The sequence below is a fragment of the Clarias gariepinus genome, chromosome 11, assembly GCF_024256425.1.
Source record: "Clarias gariepinus isolate MV-2021 ecotype Netherlands chromosome 11, CGAR_prim_01v2, whole genome shotgun sequence".
Classification (NCBI taxonomy): Eukaryota; Metazoa; Chordata; class Actinopteri; order Siluriformes; family Clariidae; genus Clarias; species Clarias gariepinus.
Genome location: NC_071110.1, coordinates 27,023,142 through 27,036,297, shown reverse-complemented (window position 1 = coordinate 27,036,297; position 13,156 = coordinate 27,023,142).

The window sequence follows — 13,156 nt, the reverse complement described above, 5'->3', positions numbered from 1 at the left end:
CCGCTTTGATCGCTTTTGAGGCTGAGCGGAGCGCGCGGCCGTTTGGGCTCCTAGCGTTGGAAAGCGGAACCGCTTCAGTCGCGCGCGCCAACTTCGTACCGTACATAATCTAATAGTGCCCTCGTTTACGCGCCTCCAGTACTGCACCATACTGCACCATACTCCACTATACTCCACTATACTGCACCGTGCACAGTATTGTGTCATACCATTGTACCATGCACATACACAGTATTGTACCATACTGCGCCTTACTGCACCATACTCTACTCTACTCTACTCTACTATACTATACTATACTATACAGCCATACCTTGTACAACACTGTACCTTACTTGACCATACTCTACCATACTCTATGCATTACATTTACATTACAGCGTTTTTTCTTGCCACTGTCACCTTCACCCTTGGCTTGATCATCAGGGACAATCTCATTATTATTTAGACATATTTTTCTCACACATACACACTTCCAACGCCCTAATCTAGCTTGATGGCTCAACAGTGGTAACTTGGTGGTGCTGGGGTTTGAACCTGGCACCTTCCAATCTGCAGTAAAGGACCACAACCACTGAGCTACCCATGACCCCGGGCAATTTGGAAACAGCAATTAACGTAATCTACATGTCTTTGAACCGGAGCACCTGGAGGAAACCCACCAAGCACGGGGAGAACATGCCAACTCTATGCACACAGACCACAAGGTGGGAATCAAACCGGGACCAAATTTAAGTTCAAAATTATGAATTCATAAAATATTAGGTGACATTTAATATGTAAAATATTTATTGGTTATTTTTTAAAGAAAAAAAAGCTGTTTATTCAATGTAATAATAATGCTGAGTGGATGCACAGTGGTTTTAGCGGTTGTGGTGTTGCATTTCCAGGGTTTGGCATTTCTCACCTCTGGTCTGAGTACTTAACCTTTGCATGTTCTCTTCATGCTTTGTGGGTACCCTGGTTTCCACCCTTATTTAAAGAAGCATATGGCAGGTTGAATGATGTTCCAGAAGTGCCACCAGTGTAGCTGTGCGCCCCATCCACGGTGTCCTATGCGTTATGCCCTGAGATCCCTGGGTTAAGACCCATGACCCTACAGAGCATAAGTGGCATGGAAAATAAATAAATAAATAAATAAATAAATAAATGTTGAGTTGTGATCAGATTTCTACCAAATGGATAAATAAATCATAAATAATCACACACCCCTGGCTGTGCTTCATTGATCCTAGCTCTCCAAAAAGCACTTTAGCAACTGCTGGACTATTTTATTATACCATATTTAAATATATGTAATTATTGTTCCTGTAAAAATGGCCCATTTTCGCATATTCCTCAAAAAAGGAATGATACAAAAGAAGCACACATTTATTTTTGACGCATCTGGTATGAGAAAAATCACAATTAGTGTTGGCATGACCCAATTAGCCTATTACAAAGAACAAAGTTGCATTTGCAGAATATTTCATTTGCAAAAGAAATGATGAAATAACAACACTAATTGGCCCGATAATATTTAGAGGATTTGATTCGTAATAAATTAATATCAGTTAAATGTAATAATTCTATAAGCATTGCATAGAAGCAAAAGCTTTACCTAACAAAGTGTTTTGTGGTCGAAGTTGAGGTGGTGGTTAAGTTTAGGGTGTCAGCTATCACCCTGCACCACATCTCTGCCATTGTCCCATCGCTAATGAATTTGGATTACAAATGATTAAATTGATCTGCAATCAAATGCCCTACAGAGCCTAATGTGAAGGGACACATGTGGGCCGAGTTCAAACGGGTTTGACATGCCTGCTCTGTTCAGCTCAGCCGCCATCACCTTGGTAGGACTAGTGTATTGATTTAGTTTGTCACAAATCAAATGAAATGTCATGTTCGGTATTTTCCTGAGCCTTGAATCTGAAAAGATGCCTCACATAAAATTAGCCATGCAGTGATTCTCTCATAAATAGTCAGTATTTGCACTCTGCATACAGCTAGAGGGTTTGACAGAGCAGCCCTCATGCACTATACATGAGACTAGATGGAAAGCTTTGAAGGAAATGATGAACAAACTGATATTTATGGATGCATTACACAAATTACATCAACACACCCACGAGCATGCTATTTTACTTTAAATTTGTTTGTTTATGGATAAATTATGGAAAATTCAATTATGCAATTCGGTAATGAAAATATTAATTAATCACTGTTTAGAGTTCAAAGGCAGACCCTTGGTGAATGGAATAAATTATACCATTGAATAAGATATTCACAATAAAAAATGAGTTCTTAGTAAATCTACACCTACTCGTACCAACTTTGTTTCGGCTCAGTAAAGAGGCTAGATTTCATTTTTCAGTTTTTGTGTGTGTGTTTCTGTGAGAATTCCTGTGTTTGCAGGTGAAGCCTGGCTTACTCCGCTGTAGGGCAGGCTGAACTCTCTGCTCACACAGGCGGTAATACCAAATATGCCTCCGGGACTGCATCGGCTCACTAGGATAAGTAGGCTACACTGGTATCAAAATCCAAAATTACTCAGACCCAGATAAAGAAAAGAGAAAGGTGGATCAGCAAACTAAAGTGCAGCAATCAAGCTTGATTGTTAAAATGTGATTTTTCCTGTGTAAATAAAATCAATTAAATGTCATTAAGAGATTTAAAGGTTACAAGTGATTGATTTAAAATGATATATATATATTTTAATATTTTAAAAAAATAATATATATTTTTTTTTAAATCATTATTGCACTTGGGACAGATTTGTGCAGTTTTATAAGGAAACAGTTGTTAGGTTTTACTGAGCTTGCTGGAGAATATAAGTTCTTCTGTTTTTTTCTTTCTATCTGAAAACTGGTGTCTTGTACTATATTTCTTTTCTTTACAGCCATGCAAATATTATCCTATAATGTTATTTATTTATTCATTTTTTAAATTATATATGGAAATACTGAATGATTTTGTACATAATTATGCAGACATGCATCCAGCAGTGTTGGGGGACGTTACTTTTTAAAGTAACTCATTACATTACAAAATTACTGTCTTTAAAAAGTTATCAGTTACATTACAGCGTTACTTTCTGATAAAAGTAACTAGTTCGAGTACTTTTCCATTGCATAAAATGAAAACTCCCTTGTGATTCCTTATACATCCTTATTTTTTTTGTCAAGACCTTTATAATTATTCTACCATCCTCACTCAGCAAAGTTTGGCCCATAATCTGTTAACTACTAATACCCCTATCTCATCTACATGGTTCCATGCAGTAACTTTGTAACGCGTTACACCTAACACTGGGCTTTAGTATATAGTTAAAAGTTATCATGTAACATGTGAATTATATACAATATATATATTATTTTTTTGTCATCGAAACAACCAAAAACAACCATAAAAACACATGATTATGCATACTGTATCTGTGCTATTTTGCTTATGGTAGCCCATTATTAATCTTTTTACCTTTCCTGTTTGTATAGCTGATTTAAATGAAATAAAAGAAGTTCATAATATTGCCTAGGTTGTGCTGAAAAAAGGATATGTCACTATATACTGCACAATCCTGAGCCCTGTGTATTTTTTATTTTTTTAAACTGCAAAACAAGAAAAAAAAATGCTCTGAGTTAAGGGCTACTGTGCAAAAGCAGTAATGGTTCCTCTTAAAGATGCAAAAATGAGGAATGGTACTAGGATTTAGTTGCTAGAAAACAGTACAAAACTACCACATGAGTTGAAGGCCATTTAGCGAGGGTTGTATTTCAGCACTTCAGCTGATAAGCTGATATTTATGGCTTTAAATTACTTTAGTGAACATCTATTCATACTGTAGCTCAAGCACAGGTTACGCTATTGATTCTGCTGCTGCTCCTTTTTGTCCTTTAGATCAGAGTAAACACCATACGCGTCCTAGTTTAAGACTTTAGATTTGAGACGTTAAGCAAACATCCCTATGCTTGAACACTCTGAAAAGCATCCTACAGCTATTGGAGCCTGTGATTAATTACAGTGCGGATAAAACTAGATATTTGCAGCTCATAGAGCAAATCAACTCATACAGCCTTGTATCCTACTTTTAGAGTAAAGATAACCCAGACAGTCTTCTTCATCCTATAGTATATATTTCAGTATGCAGTGGAGGCTTCAGGGCAAAACTCAATAATCTAAACTTTTCTCTAGTTGAAGTATTATGTACGTGCTCTAAAATGTGTATACAAATTTAATTCATTCCGCAGGAGAGCTCTTAAGGCGAAACGCATTTTCCCATAGAAAAGAATATAAATGCAGATAATCCGCTCCAGCCACCCAAAAATATTACCAATATTACCAATTTCCAACACTATAATCATATTCCTTCATAAAAAATAAAAAAAAAACTATTGAAACATTTAAAAAAGACATGTAAATTAAGTAAAATATGAATTAAATTTATGATTCTTCTTGGCACTGGTTGCTTTAAAAACAAAACTGAAATTGGCTCTCTTTTCTTCTTTCTGTGATCCCTGCTAAAATTCTTGAGACCTATGGTGCGTATTCATAGAAAATGAAAATAAATAAATATTGAAAAATATGAAAAATCAAAGCAATTTTAAGTTCAGTTTCTTCCCAAATTTTTGTTCTTATGCCAGAGTCCCACTGTACTCCACATGTCTATCCACATACTGTACCATACTGTTTATCAGTTTAAATTCAAAGTATTTGAATTTGTTTAGAACATGAATGTGCCAGTGTAACGACGCAGGTCTCACAAGAGGGCAGAACTGCATGAAAATCCCCTGCACCGATCCACAGGCTGCTACCCCGCGGAGCTTTGAACAGGCAGAGGCATGGTCATTTATACACGTGGTTGCCAGGCAACGCCGCCGCAAGGCAATCAGTCTGGACACGCCACACCTGGCGACGTGTCTATTTAAGGGTCCTGATACCTCTGCGCTTCGTGCAATCATTAGGTAGCACCGGTAAAGTATCAGGGCTAAAAACAAAGAAAAAAAAAAGAAGAAAAAGACAAAACACGCATAAAGTTCAGAGAGAAGGGCAAAGACCCAGCCTTTAAGATGCCGGCGAGCGAGAGAGAGGAAGCCATCACCAAACAGAAGGGTCTTCCTGTGCGTGTCATAAGCACTCTCACAGCCTCCTATTTCATTGAAACTAGTAAGCTAGATATATTCTAATCTTTTCTTGACATCACTTTGGTGCAGTAACCAATCCGTGCTTGCATAATGACCTCTTAGGGCTGGGGAAATCATTTTGTTTCTGTCCTTCTAGCTCAGTCATGCAATTGACTGTGTGATTGACAGTGTAAACATTTATGTTTAGATTCGAAAATCAATGCACTTTTATGTGATCACCGAAAAGTAACAAATCTCCATTTTAAATGTTGAGAGTAAAAGTACTGTTTTTTTATATATATATATATACGTAGTGAGTAGAAGTAAAAAGTATCACAAATAGGAAATACTTGGAAACAAAAAAAAAGACCAAAATACAGTAACAGAGTAGTTGTTATTTGTTGCTTGTCACCTCTGGCTGTTAGAAAAAGCCTATCATAGCCCGATCATACTTTTTTCCTCTACAGTAGAGAGAGGGTGAGAGTAACACACTCAACAAGCAGCTCTAATGAAATCTGTGTTACAGATCTTGTACATTATACATGAAAAAAGGCCATACTTTACTCTCAGAAATAAAAAGTACTCTACATTCTGATCTCTCATCAGATCTAGGTCTATTCAATCGAGTCTCATCAAGCAGAGACATGCAGTCTGTGATCAAGTGCTCTTTAAACAAATTCAAAGTGTGAATAACCTAAAATCAAAGGCATCAACAACACAGGTCTTCTTTCTCGTTTTCTGGCTGTCAACTCATTTAAAAATGGGGAGTGTGCTCTTTAAGAGTTAGACCATCCTGTAAATTTGTTTCGGAGACTCAGAATATTAAGCTGCTTAAAGACCCTGAACTCAGAACGCATCTCTCCTTCTCACCCGGAGTAGATCATCAGCACTGTATAGTCATGCACTTGTTCCTTCTGTCTGGTCATTTGGCAAAGCAATGAAAATATTACCAAGCTAATGCTGTTGCAATATACTGTAATGTAGTTCATGTTCTACAGAGCGTAACAATATATATTATGGTTAAGGCTGTTTCCTCCGGGTTACAGCAAGTGGAGCTGATTGCTCCATTTACATTTACAATTGGCAGACACTCGTATCCAGAGAGGCTCACAAAAGTGCTTTGAAGTTTCCGTTATTGAAAAGATCTTTACACTGTGTTACTAGGTTACTAACTAAGTTTCATCAGTCAAACATTGTTCAAAAGTTTTTTGTTTTTTTTTTTCTTTTGGATAGGAGGGAATTAAACCAAATATAAGAAATATATAGGTCCTTAGTCATCGCTTAAAGATATTACAAGTGACTCGCTGTATCTAGAGGAAGATTATTCCACCACCAAGGTGCCAGAACAGAAAACAGGCTAAATGCATTTTTCATTATCTGATACGATATTTAAAGCTCGGTTCTTGTTTTTTCTATTTTATTATTTATAAGTGGACAGTCAGCATTTCATTTCATGCGGTACATATTTTTCCACTGGGTTGAGTATTTTAGACATTCCATGAAAAAAATTTATTTTTAAATGTCCAATTAAAATGGAATCTCATCTTTTCTTTCTAAATCTTCTATATTTTAAATATTTATACAGAAATGTTCAAATGTACAGCTAGGTTTTTCTTTATTTTATAAGATGTAGTTGTACATTTACAGGTTTTTCTTATATTTTATATTTAGTTTTATCTTCTATAGATATATTTTTTCTTAGCTAAAGTTATTTTCAATATTTTATTTCTTATTTTATTTCATATTTATTTCCTATTAATAATCTTTTTTAAGGTCACGGGCGGTCGTTTAAGCATTACACTGCATATCGTACTGTGTATGACTGTGTATGTGACAAATAAAATTTGAATTTGAATTTTAAATGTTGCTTGAATGCTGCTCAATTTCAAGCCGTTTTGCGGAGATGACTTTATATGTGCCCCTAAAAATGGCTATTTTTCAGCGTTATACTGTTTCGCTTTAAACAATAATAATAAAAAATGCGAATTATTAAAATTTCTTTATGAATATTGTTAAAATTATTATAAGCTTCTAGAAGCATATGACCTGTAAAAATAGTTAATAAAAAGCTAATTATCTGTAGTGTCCGTAACCATGTATGCATGATGCAATATCTTAACAATTTTGCATTAATGTTTGGTTTATGTCTTTTCATATATTTGAAAGATTTTAATTACAGAAAGTACATAAAAGCGCATGAAATTGTATGTAGCAAATGCATTTCATTTTATCTGATAAAAATATAGAAATATAGATGTTTATGCATATTTACAAACAACTAAGTATGGATAAATATTATTAAAAAATGGTGTTATATGATCCTATCTTAAAAAAAAAAAAAAAAATTCACCTAGGTGAGACACTTTTTTATCACCGATAATATGTTTAGCCCTAAAGTTAGTAAAGTTTAACGCACAGGGTTCGGTTTCTTGCATTACTCTACGAAAACCCACCACCACCTTTACTTAAGGGCTCATTTCTATCTCATTCCATTACCCTCAATTCTTCAGTCTTTGCTCCAGTGTAGAAGGTCTGACTTGTTTCCCGCTCATCTCTCTATTCCACTAAATCTGCACACGGACCAGATGTAGCCACGTCCCCATGGGCCCGTTCTCCCACACCAGTTAGAGATTTGCAAGGCCGTCTCTGCAGGTGCATGGCTACAGATAAATGCAAGGACAAGCAGAAATCATTTAACTCCAGAACAACAGAAAGCTGTGCACCATGGTGACATCTGTCCCGAAGAAAAATTGTCTCATGGAATTTCTGTGTGTGTATTTTTTTTTCACTGAGCTTACGCAAGGAGGGGAAAAGTGGTGAAACAGAGAAATAATGGAAGAAATCACTGAACCTGCCATATTTGTGTGCAAAACTCATTTGTTTCACACAAACACTGTAATTTCTAAACTTGCTTTGCCAAGCAGAAATGTACAAACCATGAAAGTATAAACTCCCAGGTCTTTCCAAAAGCAGGCCTGTTTGCCTGAATCCAAATGTCCTTTGTTGTGTTTCTCCCATAAGCGTGTTAAAGCATGTGAAGCTTTGGGAAAATGAATTTTTCTCTGTGTCTAGGACCAAAACCGCAAGTAAGGGACAAAAAAAAAAAAAAATCATAATTCAACCCTGACAGCAAGCATTTGTCATTTAGTCATGAAATAATCCTGACAGTCGCATTCTCAATGTGGACCAAGCGCATGTTAACGACTCTGAACTGGCAGTTAGTAGACTCGAAATGTACTGTATATGTGCCTCATCTATAAAATATAGATGTATATACTGTACCATACAAGAAAATCTGAGACCACTAGTAAAAGTGATTCTGTTGTGTACGCTATACCTACTGTAATATAAAATAAAATATTTTCATTAAAAATTATAATTATTGACAGAACCATAATTGGAAAGTAGATAAAAAAAACTATTTACAGTACATATTATATTGGGGAGTGGTACTATAGACGGCTTAGGCCCCTCGGTTTCTGGTCTGGGGATCTGCGGATGCGAGGATCTACCCAGCCGCTATGTGCAGTGCTGGTCCCAAGTCAAGTTGTTGTGCAGATTTATAGTCCGCTGTGGCGACCCCTCAATGGGAGCAGCCGAAAGGCTAACAACAACATCAGCGTATATATGAGACTTATTATTATATTATCATTTAAGATTGATGTTGAGATTGTGACATTATCATCTTATTATCCATTTTAGATCAAGTTCATCTGTGGATCATCTCAACACCTGGCTCAGTAGAAGAGGTTAGGTAATGAGCAAACTCAATGTCGTTGGGAAGAAACTCGAGTACCTGCAGGAAACCCAACAAACAAGGGGAGAACATGCAGAGGTAAGATTCGAACCCTGGAGATGAGGGTGACAGTGCTCCCCTCTAAGCCACAGTGCGACTGAACAAAATCACTGGGATGAAGTATAGTGTATAAACTTGAACAATAATTGATGCATAATATGGAAATATTGAAAAAAAATTATTATTATGATTATTATTTAAATGTTAATTTTTTTTCTCAACTTCAGTTTATTTCAAGATTTATTGTCATATGTACTAGAACAATGAAATTCTTACTTTGTTTACTCCTCTTGAGAATGATAGGGTGGGGGGGGCAAATGCAAACAATGCAAAATTTAAATGTACAAAATTTAAAATACAAAATTTCCATTGGAAAATGAAAAAAAAAGGCCAAATTTTTAAGTGTGGTCTCAGACTTTTGGACCCTGTTGTTTATTCAAAAGTGAAACCTTGTATACGCCGTTATTGCCAATGGTTTAATTCAGCGTTGTATTAACTGCAACTTATTCTTCGTTCTTATAATGTCATTGCCAGCTCTGAATGGATTCTATACAACATTCAGGTTGAAAGCGACGACCTATTTGCCTTCCAATACAGACAAAAACAACCGTCATCAGTCTGATACTAGTTTTCGTCTGGCACCAGACTGAGGCGGTACAGTGGTAAAGAGCCTCCGGTGCCAAATACATTTACAGTAATGACTGTTCACATCTAGAACAAAGCTAAAAAAGTCGGTTCCTAAATACTGCACTAAAATTTCTCTTTACACACTTTTATTTATTTAAGGACATGTAGTATTATTGTTGTTTACTAAATTAGTTTTTTGTAAAAATGCTAAAAGCTGTCTAATTTATTCCATGAACAAATAGGAATCAGGTCTGAACCACTTTTAAATTCTATTAAATGTACATTTGGATCTGCACCAGCCTAGGGCCAGATGTAACAATCTTCTTTATCAACCTGAGCCAAAGCTAAAATACATCTCATCACAGATCTGTAAAAGAGATAAGTGTTGGGCTATTATGGAAAAGGACACTTGGCCAGATCTGGAGTGGATCCAGTGTGGAAGCAGGTGCTAGATTTTGCCTCTTTGGCAAAGCTCAAGGAAATAGACTGAGAAGGGTACTGTACTATACAGAGGAGAAACAAGTGTTCAAATATTTTGAATACCTTCATTTAGTTTCTTTGCAAGGGAGTCACGGTGATGTAGGGCACCGCCACAGTCCGGGTTCGATTCCCGTCTCTGTGTGCCTGGAAGTTGCATGTTCTCCCCGTGCTTAGTGGGTTTCCTCCCCGTGCTTAGTGGGTTTCCTCCACGTACTCCGGGTTTCCTCCCAAGACCTGCTAATTGGTGTTCTTTAAATTGCCCATAATGTGTAAGTGAGTGTGTGCCCTGCGATGGATTGGCACCCTGTCCAGGGTGTACCCCGCCTCCTGGGATAGGCTCACCGTATTCTTGGTCTTGAAGTGACTCTTTCTTAGACTATACTTACTGTCATCTATTAACTAATTTATTCATGTCCTTAACCATGTTACATCATACGGCCAGAAGTATGTGGACACCTGACCGTCACACTTGTGTGCGTGTGTTTGAACATCCCAGTTCAGATTTAGTTGCTGTTATTCTAAGTGCCACTCTTCTGGGAAGGCTTTTCAGTAGATCAACTGATATAGATGTTCATAGGGTGACGAGATCTGGGGTGCAGGTCATTATTACTGATCATCTTCAAGGTGTTTAATGGAGGTAAAAGTTAAATTAAATTGTTAAAAGTTTAAAAGGTTTGTAAACTTCTGACTTCAACTGTCTGCAACAAATCCATGCTTCTTCTTCATCAGTGTTACAGTATACTGTATGTATTTGCATCAACTTTAAACTAATGTTAAAGAAAACGTTCTGATGTCCTCCCGTCACTTAAATCTACACTACACACATCTTCCCCGGGACTGCCGAGTAAACTGAACTGCTGAAGAGCTCTATAAATCATAAAAATGCCAGAATTTAAACAGCAAACTCAGACAGGTTCGCATTAGCTTTAAGATTCTGATAGAGCGAATACGAAACATGTCATATTCCACACTAGGGCTGTCAAAACATATTAAGGAGGCAGACCTGAAAATCATTACTGGGAACATCACAAAATAAAATAAAATAAATAAAATTTTTTTTTTTTTTTCTCTGTTCGCAAAACTCAGAGATGCTCCTTTCACTTGGGAGACTGATATCATAAGAATAGATGACATGAAATTTTTCGCAGCATAGTTCGTTTGATGCTTCTGGTATAAGATGGTAATATTATTATTTTTTTTTTTTTTCTTCCAAACGTACTGTACTGCACCGGAGAAGACCAGAGCGTATAACTGCAAATAAAATTAGCTTGTGCAGACTTCATTATAAAAACTCTTCTTCAACTGAGGATTTTGTTTTTAAATCATCAATTTATTTCTTCATATTTTCTCTTCAAAATAATTCAAACTTTCAGAATATCATGAACAGATGGTACTGCAGGAAGAACGTACATGCCATCATAAAAATAAAAAATAAATATAATTATTTTTTTTGTATTTCAGTTGCTGATAATATTGAATTATTGCAGTTTTTCAGATTCTACAACTGTACAGTCTTGGGATTTTCAGGTTGATACAGCTGCTACTGTATGTCACACTCATAAATACATATCTACAAATTTTATTTGTAACCAAATCTTCCGCAGAGTGATCACAGACTATTCTTTCTTTAAAAACAAAAATAGGGAAATTGGTGCCAGTGAGGCTAAGAGACAGGATTTTTATTTGTAAAGAGTCAATTTAAAAATAATAACTGGGCAGGACAATTACTTAAGTCTATGTGAGTTTATTACCGTATACAGTACAATAAAATTAAATTGAGTGGGTCTGTGTGTTAAGGCTCTGGGTTACTGATATGATGGTTGGTGGTTGAAGCCCCAGTTCCACCAGGTTGTCGCTGTTGGGCCCTTGAGCACGGCCCTTCACCCCTTTGGCTCCAGGAGCGACGTATAATCAGAAAACATTTTTTTTTACTGTGCAGTAAAGTATAAGTTGCGAATATGGGCTTAACGTAATTGTACTTTTTTTTCTGCAAAAAGAAAAATGCAGAAATTACCATCTTCACTATTAAAGCCACAATCTTGTGCACTCAATAAGGAAATTATAAATATTGACTTTGATAAATCCCTATTTAAATATGATAAGGATTAAGTGGTTCAAATAAATGGGAAGAAAATAACAAGCCACGATACTCACTTATCAGACCGCCTGTTGTTATTTTCAAGCATGACCTTTCCAATGGAAAGCTTTTCTTCCACTTTGAATGTTTCCACCATTTCAATCCCAACAGTCAGGGGCACTTGGTCTAAAATACAAAAATGTAGAAACACATGAAGTTGAATTGAATTAAACCTCACACTCAGTAATGATGGAGTCAGGATGAGCATTTCCACCACAGTAAGAGTAAATTACAGTAAGGGTTGTATGTTAATGTTGGAAACACACTGGACAATCACTTATCTTCTTATCTGTGTGACTTTCATCCTCAGTGTTCATCTACTACTTGAATGCATGCAAAAGACCTCTGTCATGTTAAGGTAAGAATATACTTAAAGTCACTAAATAAAAATGTTTACACTTAAAGGTCCCATATTTTATTATTGCACCACTGCAGAGCTGAGCAACTAATGGTAACAAGCCAGGGGACGGTATCCTCTTACAGTATATGAGGTCATATTAGAAAGAAAAATCTAATTGGCTTGTTTAAGCACTAGGTATAAAAATTAAAAAGGCCAATGAAATAGATAATGTTTTTTTCCACATCTTTCCCTTATTAGTATACTGGAGGTCCATCTGAATGTCTAATTATGCCTGAAAAATTTATTTTGTATAATACACTGCCCGGCCATGTCAGAGGCCCGATCCTGTGGTCACGGTAAAAATGTTACGCTGATTCAAAAGGGTCAAATTATTGTCATGCTTTAAAAAAATAAATAAAATAAATAAATGAAGAGAGATTACTGAAACTAATGTATTAAAGGAAAAGAATAAGGGTGAGCCATTATGCTCAAAAAAAGAAATGTGGTCGGAAAAACATGGGAGATCATTTGAATGCTTAGTGAAATTAAATTATTTAAAAAAAAAAAATTAAATAAGAGTAGAACTCACTGCTATGTTTAATAGTGAAAGTAAGCGCATTCCACACACTCCTAATGTGAAGAAAACTCACGGGATTGGGACTAAACGGCCTTAAGAA